At 41.4% G+C, this 16,657-nt stretch overlaps 1 long non-coding RNA gene across 1 annotated transcript; it reads left to right on the top strand.

The window, feature by feature from the left end:
- Positions 1-6,154: 6,154 nt before the first annotated feature.
- LOC308195566 lies at positions 6,155-11,551 on the top strand. Its single transcript, XR_013951614.1, has 2 exons — positions 6,155-6,285; positions 6,407-11,551. It is a non-coding gene; the product is annotated as an uncharacterized lncRNA (long non-coding RNA).
- Positions 11,552-16,657: the final 5,106 nt, after the last annotated feature.

The raw sequence follows: 16,657 nt of genomic DNA, 5'->3' as shown, positions 1-16,657 counted from the left end.
ATCTTTGAAGCATTTGGGGTGCTGCTAGTTCCTCTTGAAAGCAAAAGAGATATTTCTAAAGTATGGGTTCCAATAGTAAGTCCTGCTTCTTTAACTTGACCTCCATTTTGAATTCAACCCAAACAACTTTTCCAGAAGAATGAGAGAAATAAAACCATTGCTTGTGATATGTCACAAAGCTCCCACCTGACAACACCTGATTAGTTTAGGCTTTCTTGCATTCCTATCTCTTGTATATTGAATTTCAGAGCTGAAAGACTGAGGAGAGTCAGAGGAGGAAATGAAGAGGTCTCAGAAGTCAATACAGGTTAGGGCAAATGCCAGCCTGATTGAAGGACTGACACAGTGCCTGCCTCCACCGCGGTAAAGATGGGACCTGCAAAATCAGTCATAGAAAGCAAACACTTAGAATAAGCTCTTCCTCTCCCTGACCTTGTCACCCACTCTGCCTTTCATGGTGATATTGGGAGCTATAACAGTTAATCATCTGTTCCACGCAGCGGAGAAAGTTCCACTGCCGGAGAAAGGTTTCTCGGCCTTGTTGTTGCTCTGACTGGCTCTCCTCATCCCGCAGTGGCTGCTGGGAGATGACAGCCATCTTTGTGGCCATTGGGAGACATTAGCAACATGGGCAGTGGGCAGAAAATGGCATCCGAATGGCTGTTCTCACAGGCATTATCACCCTTAGCAACTCAGAACCCAGCAGGCTTTGTGGCTTTAAAGGTTGGACTAGGGGATCTTAGAGGTCTTTTCCAGCCTAAATGACGCTATGATTCTATGATTCCGTGTGTGGGTAGCTCCTTCTGTGGTGCCTGGGTAATCACCTGTGGTGGCTTCCACACAGGCATTTCCATGCTCCATTTCTGGAGGTGTTCAAGGCCAGATTGGATGGGGCCTTGGCCAAACTGATCTAGTGGGTGGCATCCCGGCCCTTGGCAGGAGGCTTGGAACTGGGTGATCTTTATGGTCCCTTCCAACCCGAGCTATTCTATGTTTCTGTGATTTCCCATGCCCAGGGAGAGTCCAGGAGACCAGGGAGGAAATAGACTGTGCTCCCTCCACCCCTCACCAATCGCCAGTGAGCAGCACCTCAGGGGCGCATAGGAACAGTGTAGTCCCTTGTCCTTGGACACCCAAATCCAGCTCAATGCTGAGAAGCTTTTGGCCAGCTGTGGTACAATATGTCCAACATATCTGTCCCTCTGTTCCCCCTCCGCAGTCATGGTGATCACAAGGATCGCAAGTTATAAGCCTTCATAATGCTATTTATCCTTTTTTTGATGGGCTAAATTCACAAGGTCCATTTCCAGATACTCTTCTGTAATAGCTATGTCTAAGGTAATTAGAATAGTTAAGCACCTCTTGCAGAAATAATATTGTGGCTTTTTTTCATAGAAATGGCTTTTCATCTCATTTTCCACCCCCCACTGCTAATATCCGAGTTTTTCAAAATGGTTGATGTTTTAGGCATTTTGCTGAGCTTTCAAAACAAAAACAGACTAACAAAAAAAAAAAACTTTTGTGACTAAGGAGATGAATATTTGTAACAATATTTGCATGCCATAGTGCCAGCCAAAATCTGATTTGGGGTCTGATTTTTGATCTGAAGCCAAAATTGCAACTTCTTTTGAAATCCCACTCACCGTGTTATATGGGGTAAGATGTGTGACAGTGTGCCCTGTTCTCATACCTATCCCCTCTTGGACAATCACAGTGATGGACTACAGAGCCATTCCTGGGGCTCTTCTGCCATCTGCTCTTCAGAAAGCAGATCCACATGGCTTTGAACATGGTCCTATCCTTCCTCAGACACAGTAGGTACTGTTAGAGTTGAAATGATCGTGTAAACGTCCCTATGAAATAGGGAGCTTTCTTCATTTTAGAATTGAGCCCTGATTGGAATATATGAGGGAATGGAGGAGAGCTGGGAACCCCCAGTGTATTGGCCTCTGGGAAAGATGTAGATGTTGAATACTTAGAAGTCTGGCCCTAAATGACTTGGGAAACTATTTTCTGGTGTTAAAAACTTCTCTTCAAATGATTTTTTTTCAAATCTTATTCCCTGCTATAAATAACAATGAGGTCTGCTACACCAACCCAATTACTCTGAGCATTGGCTAACCAGTAAACTCTTCTTAGGAATGGCACTGACTCGGAAACAATCTAATAATTAAACCACTGACATTTCAAATGTGCAAAGACAGAGTGAATTTCCAATTTCCGCTGTGTACCTCTCTAATTCAATATTTTTTTAGCTTATACTCAACTGAGTTAAGCAGGATGACTCCTTTAGGATCCCTGTCTCTTCCCTGGGGTAAAAAAGTCAAGACCTACTCTAACCTCTTTGAACATTCATGGAGTCTTTATAATATGTAAACACACCTTCATTCCATTATTTGGCACTAACAGTGTTTCCACAGCTCATTATTTCCTGCATGAAATAATGCTTAATTAGGGCTGAATTACAAAGGAATTGCTGTGGAACTACATAAGCCATCCTTGCAAATCCCCTAATGAATTCAACGTGATTGCTGCCACTGCATTGAATTCTAAATGAATTCATAATGATTAGAAACTCAAGGCATACCTGCCTCTTATTGATCTGTGTGTGACAACAAGATTTCTTTATAAACAGAGTCATGCAGACAATATGTTGATATCAGTATCTAAAGATTTTTTGCTCCTCCTGGGAGGAAGCTGGTGACTGTGGCATTTAAATCCAAGGCTACAATGATAAATGAATCAAATCTTATTAGTTTTTCCCAGGCCTATTGGGGTTGCAAACTTACCAACCCTGTTGAGTGTACAAATAAATTGAATTTAGGTTTTTGTACTGAAAAGAGGGATGATCCTGGATTTAATCAGAGGTACATAACACACAGGTTCTTAGCTCAGGTAAAGCTCGTGTTCACGGGACTGCATCTCCACAAACCTCATTCATTTGACACTGCTGTCATACAGAAAGTTTCTTTCTGTTTTTGCTGGATGATGGACTGGATCACAAAGTTCACAAAGTTGCTCTGAGGAGATGACTTCATTCCTGATACAAGAGCAACTCTGGACGTCCCCATTGCAACCATCACTGGAACATGAGGACAGAGACCTCTGTACCCACACACCATCCAGCCCCAGCTCTCACCTCTGTGCTGCAAAATGCTGCAAGCCCGGAAGAAGCATCACCAACCCCACGAATGGGACATCTGCCCTCACTGTAAACTGGGAACAACCTTTTCCAGCTATTTCAATACTCTCATTCAATATTTGTCCAATCATGCTTATGATCTTGGAGGAAGCATGCTGGAACTCGGATCAGTATACTCTTTCACTGATTGGTTATTAACTTTTCCTTTCTAAAATTCCTGTTATCATAGTCTCCCATGCACTGAATCCTGCATACCTTGAAACCAATGCCAAAACCACTACTAATTTTTGTAGGAATACTCTCAGGCAAAATATTTTTTCCCCCCTTCTCTCTCTCTCACAACAGATCTTCCTAGTTTGCAGTATCCTTCAGACTTTGACATTTGGAACAGGTTAGGCTGACACAAACACTTCACTTTAATACCCGCTATGTAAGATTTATTCCTACAGACTTATATTGGTCTGTGTTCAAATTAGCAGTGGTTCCAGGCAGTCTGCTTCCTTGGGCTATGCTGGCATAAATCTACTGACTTTGGGGGAGTTATTTCTGATTTTCACTGATAAATGCAAGAAAGGACTCAGCACTCTCCACCTAAAAGGCTTAGATTAGATTCCTCCTGGCCCCATTAATGTTGCCACTGGTATCCTTTCTTTATTTCTTTTGCTGTGCATGTCAGTAAGTGTTTTTTCCCCCTCTTTTAAAAATTCTTTTAACCATTTAGATAACTGAAACTACTTCCCTTACAGAATTCCGAAACTGATCTCTCAGTCTGAAATGTACTTGAGTGCACTTTGGGGAAGGAAAAAAAAAAAAAGAAAAAAGAAAAAAGAAAACCTCTGTCCATGAACTATACAAAGGGAATTGAGTTAGACAGGACAATCTGGGCCATTGAGTCTTGTCCCTTATAATCTCAGCAATCCATATAATAGATGCTTAGTTCAGATTGGTCTGCGAAACTACCCCTCCCCACACACCACAAACCACAAGATGGTTCTCCACTACACAAGAAACAAACTCAGGACCATTCATGAACTTTTTACCCCTGCATAGTAAAAGCTACATAATTATAATAAACATAAAAGGAGGAAAGATCACTATCATTCTGATCAACGAGACACAGATTATACTTACAAGATACTGGACTTCAAGTGGGACAGCACTGAAGGGATTGGGCCCAGAGGAGGATATACAGCACACCTGAGTCCAACCACCACTGCATACTAATGCACATCAGACATTGCTGTCAGTCATAGGGGCAGACAAAAGTGGGGAAGAGTGAACAAAAATTTCCTGTAGCTCAACTGTCACTCTTACATGATGTATTTGCAGTGGGATCTCAAGTAAAGAAAACTTCCACATGCCACCTGGGCACAGAGTTGGAAATGGGCCTTGAATTTCAATGCTCTAGGACTATCTCTGTTTATAATCACACTCGCAATTATGGACTCTGTTTGCACAGGTTGGCCTTGGCAAGATGCAGATAGGAATCTTCTTGAGTTCAAATGTGAGCTTGGTGCAATTGACTTGTAATTGTGAGAACCAACAATTGGGTAAAGAATCCTTTTGACATGCTTAAACCAGGTCAAGACGTAGACATACTGTGCATCGCTACGGGCAAATATTGAGGCAATTACACTCCCATCTAACTTCTGGCAGAGTTGATCTATTCCTAAGTCTCATTAAAATGGTTTCTTTCTGACATGTTCTGGTTTGCACTAAGCGTTCTGTACTTTAAACTAATAACATGGTGGAATATCCTCCCCACAAGCTATTCTGCTCTCCTTCCAAGTGATGTAATCTGAGGCTGCGATCAGGAAGTCTTCATGCTGTCTGAGCACCCTTCTATTCAGTCCATTTGCCCAGGGGCTATGAAGACAAGGCCTGGTAATCACGCATGGTCTAGAGATAAGAGTGTGAAGACATCAGGAAATGTGCACATCAGAGGTCTAAAACAAGCATTTCCTACAGAGCACTGTCACTCTCTGTTGTCTGGCATGGATGCTGCTGGTCCCTCTCTGACAGGTTTGAATGTTTGACCCTTCCCAAATGGCAAAGCACATTTGACCCTCCCATGAGAGGTGAAGAAGGTTGAACACAAGCCTAAACCCTAATTGTGCAATGTGTAGGATAATGAGTCTCAGCAATGGCCGGCAGTGATTTTAAGTGGTATGCATGCAAAATATGCATGCAGTTACATTAACCAGGCAGGCAAGGAAGCAGAGACATTTCCTGAGGTGGGAAACATATTGAAATGCTAATAGACCCCAGCAGGTATTGTTGGTCCTTTGGGGAAAGATACCTAGGAGGAGCTTCTTAATTGTATGTTCACCAGATCCTTTCAGCAGATCAAAAGAGACCACTGATATGAGCAAATAAACTTTGATATATGCCTTTCACTACTGGTACTAATTGGAAGGAAATACCCTGGCCTGTGGACCAATGCACTTAATTTAAAAACATTGGAAATGTTAATTGAATAAGGGGGGAGAGTTGATTAGAAGCATGACCTCATGTCTAAAATGATAATGAGGGCTCTTGACACCTGAAAAACAAAAGGTCATGAGAGTATAAACAATGAGATGAGAAGGAACCATCAGCTACAGTCCAGACAGTGACATATGAGTCTCAAGTGAGAAAGGGTGTTGGGCAGAGCGGAAACTGACAGCTTCAGAGTTGGGACAGAGTCAAGTACACTCTAAAATGGAAGACCCGTATTCTGAACTCATGTACTCCCATTCACCTTTATTAGAGTTTCAGGGCTGTAACTGAACACAGTTTTGCTCTAAATGCTTAGTTTTCTGCTCATCAGGAACCATGGGGCCATTTCTTGTGCAACCTTGTACCTGAGTTACCCAGCAATGCACAGGTCAGAGAAGATTATCCCCATGATGAGAAGTTAGGGAGGCTGACAGATAACCTTAAGGTAACCTGCTGGAAGGGGTATGCAGAGATATGCAATCTACTCCTACTTAGAAAAGGTCATTCCCTCGCCTTCAGCAAGGAGAGTCCCATAATTAGGTCAATAGCTGGATTTCTGTTGTTGGGAAAACAGGACTTGGGGGCATGTCTCGTCTCCTTGACAGAATGGAGTTTATGTCTTCTATACAGATATGGAGCTGGAGCAAAGCAGAAGAGAAGGCAATGTATGTATTAGTTTTGAATTTCATTGTGGACTGTAACTCCCTACATAAAAATTGTGTTTGTAAACTGCTGAAGTTCTATCTGGTGTATGTTCTTTCAAGTTTTCCTTTTCTCTCTCCTCAGATATCTCTACTAAAGAGATTTTAAAGAAGATTTTTGCAACATATGAAAATGAGAAAAAGACATAATGAAGAAAGATTTGGATGTCCCGTTCCCCCCCTCCCCAGGAAACAGTTGCAAAACCTGAGAAGGGCTGTTTTTCCACCTTGGTCTCATCAGTGCTCATGGTGGGCCACATTTTAAATTACAAGGTTTGAACTCAATTGACTTTGTTGATCACACGGAAGTAAATTAACAGGATCTGTTCAAACTTTGAACTTTGGCTAGTGCATAGGCATTTGAGGGTGGGTTTTAGGTTATTGGGTTGGTTGGTTGGCAGCTTTTGTGTGTGTGTGTTGGGACATAAATGGGGAGAAATAGAAACCCAAAATACAGTCAAAGAAGAGAAAGAGCGTATCTCATAACTCAATCTTTCCATTTGGAAAGTGTGTGAGATGGCATGTTTATATCAACTCTTCAATATCCCTGGCCTTCCCTGCCTTATTTTCAGTACCAAAGCAGCAGTACAGTGTGGTGGGAGAAAAGTACAGAGTAGAGAGAAGATATGTGGATGTGCTTTGAGCATTTGTGTTTGGTTAGTAATTTCCCACACAGAGATTATGTTTGCAAACTCCTGAACCTCTACTGAGTATATATTCCCCCTAGAATTTCACTCTACATCTCTTCTGAAGTCTCAGTTATTAGATTTTCAGTCTTGTTTGCAGTCTTCAGATTCCACTTACAAATTCTGCCAACCCTCTTCCTCCTTTATTCCCAAACCCTATTAATATCTGACCTAAACTGCATTCAGCTCTCACTTTTTCCCTCATACATACTTTACCATCACTGCCTTTCCTACTAATGACAATCCAAAAAAAAAATCTTATCTGCCTTGCTCTTCTTTACATAGTTAATCAAACTTCTCTTCATGATAATTCCTACTTATTGCTATATTAGCTTAAAATGATTTGCAGATCATCTTTTGTATCCATTTTGATGATACTCAGTGCTGCAATTACAAAAGCACTACTATTCCTTGCCAGGTTATTATGTATATTGGATTGATTTCATGAAATACACTGGGTTTTTTTGTTTGTTTGTTTTCTGGTTGTTGGTGGTTTCTTGTTTGTTTGTTTGTTTTGTTTTGTTTTTGTTTTTCCTTCGAAAAAGGAAAAAAAATGAAAAGAGATAGGAAGAGTGAGGAAGAACTGTAGGCAATGGGTTAAACGTGACAGCAGATGCACTTCTAGTAATCAGCGTATAGTCTTAGTACAACTGTCTTCTTTCCTTATTAGCTTCCTTAGTAGTTGGGCACATTTTCACAGCTCCTTAGGAAGGATCTATACAAGGTAGATTCTTTACCTTTAGAATTTGCCATGGCAGAATATTATTTTAAGCTACAGAAGTGTATTTCACTTCTGCGTCTCCTATGGAATCCCAAAGAAGTTGACACTTCCGCAATTCAGAACGGAGTAAAGGAAAATGTTACTCAGTAATCTCAGTGCCTCCATGACTCATTTTCAAGCTGAACCCCATGCTGATTGACACTTGGCCCCCAAAGCTACATCAGCCAGCCAAAGCAAAGTTGTGGGTACTTTAAAAGTGGGTACTGTCTATGAGAAGCCTGTCACTCAGACAGCAGAGCTGAGGGAGCCAGGAATACACACTTCAGACTGGCATCCAACTCACACAGCTGCCCAGCAGTCCCCCACGTGAATCTGAATTCTCTGGGAAAGGCATAAACAAAATGAAGCAGAATAAGCAGTGACAGTAACAGAAGACAATTAGTATTGTCAATATATCTCCATGCCAGTGTGGTTCCTAATTGATTGCCCATGTCTTAAAATTGTAATTACTGAGTGTACTTGTACCATGGACGCATGTTTAAACTATTGTACTTGACAAAGATGTTAGCAATAAGCTGCTCATGTAGCCACTGGAAACAACCCCAACATGATGAGCTAGGAGGAGGAACAATAATGTTGCAAAAGGAGATATCGTGTCTCTGAACTGTTCTCCTCCTGGGTCTGGATCCCTTTGGCAGTTTATGGTATGATTTCAAAGGACCCTAAAAGTCAGAAAGATGTGTTTATTTCAAAAGTCTTCAGTGACGGGGGGTTTCAGATCTTATTCTTTGTAATAATAAAATGTAATAAAAGAAGCATTCTCAACTAGGGAAAAAGTTGTCTTAGAAGAGGGATGAGTTGTTTGAACTAAAAGCTATAAGTAGGCTGGGTTTCCTTGAACAGTGGAATGACATTTTGATCCTCACCCAACCCTGCAATCTCATGCCATACTGCCCTTCTGCAAAAACTAGATACCAAATCTCATACCGGACAGGAAACAGCATCATGTTTAACTGGTTGTGGGTGCCCAGTTCAGAGCTCAGATGAAATGATGGAGTAACAAGGGGCTGCACCCTTTAAAAGAGGAAGGCAGAATCAAGAAAACACATTAAGGGTTGATTTTTCAATATCTCAGCTTCCACTTTTGTTTCAGTGTGTCTTGTGAAGCTCTTGGCAGGGGGAGGATGGAAGACTGTTAATGTGAAGGCAGGAAAGACTGGCTCAGACAGTTCCAGCCGGTGTTTTCCTTCAGATCTCATGATGCCAGCTGTAACTGTAATTTCTCATAAAATCTTGATAATGATAATCATTGAAAACTGCCAGTCTAAATTAAGAGACTCTCTCCTTCTTGAGACTCCTCAATACATTCACAGAGCCCTGCATGGCCAGAGCAGGAGGTGAGGTTTGTCCTCCTTAATATGTCCCAAAAGCAACAGCAGCAACTACCTGCCCCCTGCCAAGCTGCCTCCACTCCTGGCTCTCTGAGTCTGAAATACTAGTGGGGAAATAATAGTGCTGGTTTCTCCTCCTGACTGCTGTAATAGCTCAGAGACCATGCCACCCTCCAAACAGTGGACCGGACCCCCTGAGACACCAGTTCTACAACCCCCAGAGCACTTTGTGAGGTTCCTGAGAGGAGCCCTTTTCACACAGGCTGTTCCCCCTCCAGTGAGGCCACTGATGTTATCGTCACCTTCCTCCCCTCGGCACTTACCACAATTCTGTTCATTGTACTCATTAGCCTGGCCCTGATAGTGGGCTGACATTTTTCAAGTAACATAGTCTGCTGATGGTTGTGGAAAGGTCCTGTTTTGTCTAAGGCACTGTCTCCAGGGGAGTGTGGTAAGAACCCTGTTGGTGGGATGTTTAAAATTAGACAATAGTCTGTTCAATGTACAAATAAGGAGTAGTCTTGCCCCAACATGGAAATGGGCTAAAATGGTGGAAACTCTTCTGACTGTAGCTGCTATGAATCTGCTTAGTGGTCTGTTCCCCTAAACTGTGTATCCCAGATGATGACCAGAGAGGAAGATGAAAGCAGCTGCCAAATGGATATTAGAAGTCTTGAATTATTTTGTCTCTCAGATTACTCACTCTTTTGTAAAAGACTTCTTGTGGAACACTGAATAATTGAGTAAGCCAGCCTCTTCCAAGGTGTTTTATGATGAAGGAGGGCTTGCAAATTGGTAAATAACTGTGAACACCAAAAACCTTCTGAATTTTGGGAAGTCCCAAGTAGATTCCTTTTGCTCTCGTGATCCTTTTCACACCACTTTGATCTGTTTTTCCTTCCAGTGGTTTTCAGGATCTCCATGTTGGTGTGCCCTATGGAAGAGGAGAAAGGCACAGGGCAGTAGTACTAAAGAACCTATTAATTATTATAGGCTGGCTTTTCAGCACGGCTAAGTCTTCAAAGTGTAGTGAAGTTACTGGAGCTACACTGCTTACAGCCAGAAGTAGAAAAGTTCCTGAATGGCAAACATCAGCTTTCTGCTTTGTTTAAATAAATCGTTTTGTTTCAGTGACCGCTAAAAATGTTACTGAAGTCTTTCAAATATTTTCCTTCAAAGGAGATATAACTACTGTTAGGAAATTAGCCCAGGTGTCAATCACACTATCTTCCTTGTTTACATGGCTACCTTTAGTTTCAGCTTTACTTAAACAGCCTGTGGTGACTTACAATTGGTTAAGTCCTATGAGATCACCTTAGGAATTCATTGCCATTCAGCACAGGAATCCAGCCCTATATACTGCAGGACTATTTCTACCCTACCTGCATTTTAATGGCTCTTCCAGTCCATCACACTGTAGACTCGGCAGCCCTTCCCGACAGACATTAGCACATTTTGACCTCAATTTGAGAGGAAACAAAGTACTGCAAATGACTTTTCCATGACTAAAGCCCCAGATAAGGTTTTACAAATGGAAAAGTGAGCCACAGAGCACCATCTATGTTACACCCTCTGATAAAAATAAAACAGCCAGCTACTATAGGCAGTCCCACCCCTTGCAACTCTGCCACACATTGCTTTCCAAGATTCATCCACTTCCAAAAGTAACAATTAAAAGTTACCACTCATTCTTTTAAGATTAACAGGTTAAAAAAAATAAAAACTGGTATATTGCAGAGGAAATTCTCAGCAGAATTGTCAGGCACTTTTCTGTGTGCTTGAGCACATATTCCTTCATACACAACCACTAGACTGGGGTCATCCAGAGCTCACAGGTTGCCTATCACACAGCAAAAATACATGATCTGCATTGTTCCTCCTGCAGTGTTTGTCATTAACTCAGTGTGCAAGCTGAGCACAGCAGCAGAAGCATTTTGCTGGTGGTGGCACAGATTTGGAAGCTGCATTTATAACTGAAGGGACTTGACAACTTGTATGGACATTTATATTCATATCAAATCCTGGGATATTCCCATGAGAGGCAATGGTTAACTTTAGCTTCCTTCACAAAAACTAGCAACACCGTGTTTGTGCCAGGTCAAATTTCTCCCTATGGCATTGTCTGCTTCCAGCCCCTATGTGTTGTGCAGCTTGGCTTGTTCACTAGTTTCAGAACAGCTTGAGATTTTTATTATTTTCCCCTTTGTTAACTGAGATATTTCAAAATTTTCTGTGGAAAACAAAAGAGAGAAAATAGACCCTGGCATGGTGCTTTTTTCTTTCTTATTCACAACTTGCTTTTAAACTGAGATCTAGTTTAATATCACTTTTCTTTTGACCAGCAAGTCCATGCACTCCTGAAAAGCTTTCAAAAGGAAAATTTCATAAAATTTTGAATGTGCCAGTAGAAAGAAGCTTTAGCCACTCTGTATTTTCATAAAAAGGCTCTTAAAAGACTCAAATTAAAACAGAGCACCCTTCCTACACTATAATTAATTTTTTTTTTAATTATTATTATTTTTTAACTTTCCAAGCAATTATACACACTTTGGATTTATAGGCACTTCTACTACTTCTAAAGTACCATTTTGTTATGGTTTCAAGGGGAAAAGCTCAACAGTACAAAATCATGCCTGCTTTACTTGCTTGTCAGCTGTAGAACACCATTCACCTATGAATGAATCACATCTTACGCATTCTTAGTCAGCCAAATGTCAATGCAAGAGTTAAATCACTATTCTACAGAGATTTTTTTTCTCTTAGATTTCAAGAATAAAAATTAAGTTCAGGCTGTGCAAAGGTCAGTTGATTTACGTTTTTGTTAAAAACCAAGACAGGGCTGGATAATGATCACTGGATTCAAGTGAATGTGGGCTGGCTTCTCTCACAGCTGACAATGTCTCCACTAGTTTGCCTTTTGACTTCAGTTCTCTGCTAAAGAGGAATTGAAGAAACCCTCAGGCCCACATTGCTCACTATTGTTCTCCAAAGCCAGTAAAGAAAGCAAAACTTCAAAGCCTTATATATCTGTTATTAGTTATGAAGATAATGATAATCATGCATATTACAGAAGCACCTATGGGATAACTATGAGGTGACCTCTCGCTTCTGTGAACTGGCAGACTTGGACATACCTTGGAAAGTCTGTAAAACCAGTGGGCAGCCGAAAGCTGCATTGTTATTCGAAGCTTTCTTTAGAGATGTGCTTCTGAATTAGGAAGTAAATCAATCATTGTAGAAGCTCCTTCTGAACCAGGGGCACAGACAGACACAAATAGGTCCAGAATTTTTCAGATAAAATCCAAGGGTTTTTTTGAAAACATTTATTTCTTGAGACAACATGGATTAATAAAACTTGCTGGGTTTGATGAACTTCCTGTGCAAGGGTCCTAGCTGTCTGTCTTTTTTGGATTCACTGCAGAAGTGAGATCCTAATACTTGTGATCACCTGCTCCATGCAATCCACTGATGGATAACAATCAAAACGAGGGACGTGGATGATCTCTCTCAATCAGATCAGTGAAACTGCCCTTACCAATCTTGCTTTGGTGCTTCTGGGCTCCTAAGTGATTTTTTTATTATTATTTTTATTTTTTAATTTTTGTTTTTTAAATTCAGTATGATTCAAAATGCAAAGGGGAAGCATTGGTTTTCCACCAACACCAACCATGAACTTTGAGGAAGTCCTTCAAGGGGCAGCCATTTGTTGCTGACCCCAGTGTAGAAAAATGTCCCTGTAATGGCAGCATTTCAGCCAATGTTTACTCAACCATCCTGAATCAAAATGGACACGAGAATATCTTGTGATTCTTCTTGAACAAAGCCATTCTTATAAAATGACCTAGAAGTAATATTTCAAAATCCACAATTATACTGGCTTTTGCAATTCACATCTAGAGCCAAACCCAGTGCTTGGACTCCAGTTCATCTCTAATTAATCCGTAATGGTATAAAGTAATTCATTTCATCTGCAGTAGACAAGGATGTTTTTCTCTGGTTATAAATAAGGCGAGGTTCCTAGGTTAGAATAAAGATTATCCTGTTCAGAAAAGAGTAAGGTTGCGACAGCTGGGGACTTAAGACGAATAGGACTGTGCTCTCTCTCCTGGTTTGTTTACAAGTCCTGCTATCAGTCATCAGTGCCTGAAGCAAGAGGAAGCGTGGACTTCAACCAGCTCTTTAAAGTGTAGATTGAGTTACTCCCGTTGTTGATGTTCGATGTGGATCATTTAATTCATTCTGCAGAAAATGTGAAAATCATGTGTCTACAGCAAGTTAGCCCAGAAGCAAGTTGTCTTGAGAGCTTAGTTTTTTCTCTTTTATTAGGAAGCACTGGAACATATCCCAGTGGCTACATCAGTGGCTCTACTAATATTTCTGGCAGAAGAGGGGTAACTAGTGCTCCATGCTGCAGGGTTTTAAGATGGTATATTCAGTAGTTCCAGATGACACACAGATGTACCAAGCCTGTCTGTGAAAATGCTTAGAGACACTCAATGTCAAATAAAAATTAATGTTCATCACTATTTTTCTCTGCAGATTAAGAAATTTAACCATTCAGCCTACAGATCAGGTTTACAGCTGGTATTGTCTTGTACAGGGAACAAAAAGCTTCATGGCTGTTCATCTGCATGTACCTGTGTGAATGTTGTTACTTTTTGGCAACAGAGAGGGAAAAACATGTGTGACTCCATCCCCTTCAGGAAGTTCAGTGGTCTCAGTGTAGTGTCCTGTTGTATGGCATATGGTACACACACACGCAAATTTTACATAGGCTCTCATTGACGTTTATTTCTCTGTCCTATTGCAAAGGTCAGCCTGAGCCACAGAGGCCCTGGAGTTCTCACCTCCATGTCTGAGAGGTACCTTTACTTGCCATTATTAGTCAGCCTAAGAAAATGTCCTGCCCAGGACTAGGGGCAACAAATAAAAAGGTTCCAGCACTACCATCTAATAAGTTCCCAGATGCTCAGAAATAGTAGGAAAAATCTTTGTTTTGAATTATGTTTTCCATTTTCTGGTGGAAAATTACATTAAATAGTAATTTTCATGGAACATGGAAAATTCCACCTGCAGTATGTGTGTTGTATTATTGCAGAAGAGTGAAATCCTAGATATTGTTTACAGAGGCAGACAGCTTGTTTCTTCAGCATTGGCTAGAGTTGGCCAATCAGCTTTAAATAAAACTGCATGCAAAAAGCTTATGGGAACCAAAATGACTTGCCATCAGAAATATCCATTCATTCAATAAATTCAGTTAAACCTTCCACATACAGCCTGCCGTTTGATTAATGTAAGAAGCTAGAGATCCATGTTATAGCTGGGATTCAGGATATTGCTGATCACCTGTTTTTGATGGATGGGAGGGATGGGATGTCTCTTTCACAGGGGGACAACGCAAAGCGTCCTCTTTCATAGTGCCATACAGGAACATCCCAGAACAAGTGAGCAGACAGGTCAGTTCTGGTGTGACACTAAGTATGCTGTGATGGATGTTGCTTTCAACATACACACTAACTTGTTACCTGGCAGAAAGTGAGGGGTAACTTTTATTTGCTTTTACAGCCGGATAACAGCAAGTTATAAAAACTGTGATAACTAGGGCATATGAACTCTCTCTGACTCTTCTGGAGTCACTTCACCTAAGATTACATTTCACAAAACATTTAGCTTTTTCTTTATGACTGTCCCATAAAACACTCCTAGGCAGCAGGGCAGCAGCTTTTCTCTCTTTGATTAATCAAATCTCTTCTTCCTATTGTTTGCTTAACATCCTCTTCATTCTCTTCTCATTCATTCTCCTCTCATCCACTAAAAATTTTAGCTGGAAATGTCGTTCAGTGCAGCTCTCTTCACTTGGCCCCATACCTTTAATTAGGTGTTCCAATGCTGCATGAAAAATAGGTTTTCTCACCTTTTTATTTATCGACTTAATATTTTTTCAGGAAAAAAATAAACACAGGCTTAAAGTGTTTTTCAGATTAAATCATAATGATCAATAAACTGAGGAGGCTAGGACCAGAGCAAGTGAGTCTTGAAACCTCCTGTCACCTGGCCCAGTACTCATAATCTGGCCTTTATAAAAAAAAAAAAAAATCATGGGGAAAAAAAAAAAAAAAGAGAGAGAGAGAGAGAAAGAAAGAAATGAAGGTTAATGGAGACCATTATTTTTTAGTTTTGGAAAAAGAAACTTTACAAAATTCAGCTTGTGCAGCCCATGCACTTCAGGACAATCCTGCGGGGAGCGTGTAAAAGTGCTTTACATTTACTCCTCATGATCATCACCTTTGTCAAGGGAGACAGAAAAGATTCTGAACCTGTGAATTATTGCAGATCCACAGCAAGATGATTTTTTCTTCCTGCCTGACCTAGTGAAAATGCCTCTAGTGAATTTTCCCCTTGATGCCTCTCTGCTGGAAGCAGCCAATTGAGGAAGCCTGCTTTCCAGAGTCCATTTACAACTGGCACAGTGTCTTGCAGTCCTGTACATTAAACAATGTTCTGCCATGTGTTTGGCATGCAGAAGGGGGCACATCAGCAAATGGATGTATGTTGGCTCTACTCGATTTTCACTGTGACAAGCCTTTCAGGTTTCAGGGTAATAACAATGCAGGCTACGCACCACACATCCACACAAAATACACATCTCACACCTCTGCTTTGTGTTTTCCATTTTTGACAGCTCAGAAAGGATCGTGCCTGTCCATATACTACAGCTGGGTTCAAAGGGGATGATGTCTCACATTTTGGGGGCTAGAGCCAATTTTTGGTCTCATTATGGGGCATTTGCAGTACCTAGGATTTTCATCAGCAACTAGTCAAGCACAGAACAGGTCCCCTGGGTGGCAGCCAAGCTAGCATTAACTCAAAAACCTTGTCATTTCAATTTTTCATACTTTTTCCTCTGCGTGCCTGTGTTTTAAATCTTGCTGAAGTCTCACCTTCCCCTTTCTAGGCTGTTGATGGGCTTCTAGCCTGATGCAAAGCCTAACCACTGCTGAGGACTGCAGCTCAGGGAGGTAGAGGCAGCTTCAGAGTCAAGGCAGATTACTCTGTGCCCCAGGACAACCATAGCCTTGATATCAGTTTGGTCCACAGCAGGCTGGTTGCTCCTTTTAGTAAAAGGAGGGACCTGGGGTGGTCAGGGGTGCCCAGCCATTTCAGGTCCCACTCCTGCTCATAACAGAAAGATGTTCTCCCAGCTCCACCTCACCCACATGGCGAAAGCACGTCTTAAAACTCCTTTTTACCCCCACCACTGAAATGTATTGGTGACATTTTGCCCCCAGGCTACTAACTGGAGCAAGGCACGCACCTACTGAAGTTGAATTGCAAGTCAAGGCTCTACCTGACAGTCACTCTCCCTATCCTGATATCAGCCAGCATGATTAACTCTGAGCAATTCTGTTTGTACCCAGCAAGTTGGTCAGATCCAGCTGCAGTAGGAGGTTATCTTTGTGCAATTGCTTTCATGGCCCAGCAATAGAGTCAGCCAGTGCAGGTCATTGATTACCCTAAATCAGTGGTGACCAGAGCAG

The sequence above is a fragment of the Anser brachyrhynchus genome (genome assembly GCF_964034855.1).
Source record: "Anser brachyrhynchus genome assembly, chromosome: 5".
Lineage (NCBI taxonomy): Eukaryota > Metazoa > Chordata > Aves > Anseriformes > Anatidae > Anser > Anser brachyrhynchus.
This window is presented reverse-complemented; position numbering and strand designations above follow the sequence as displayed.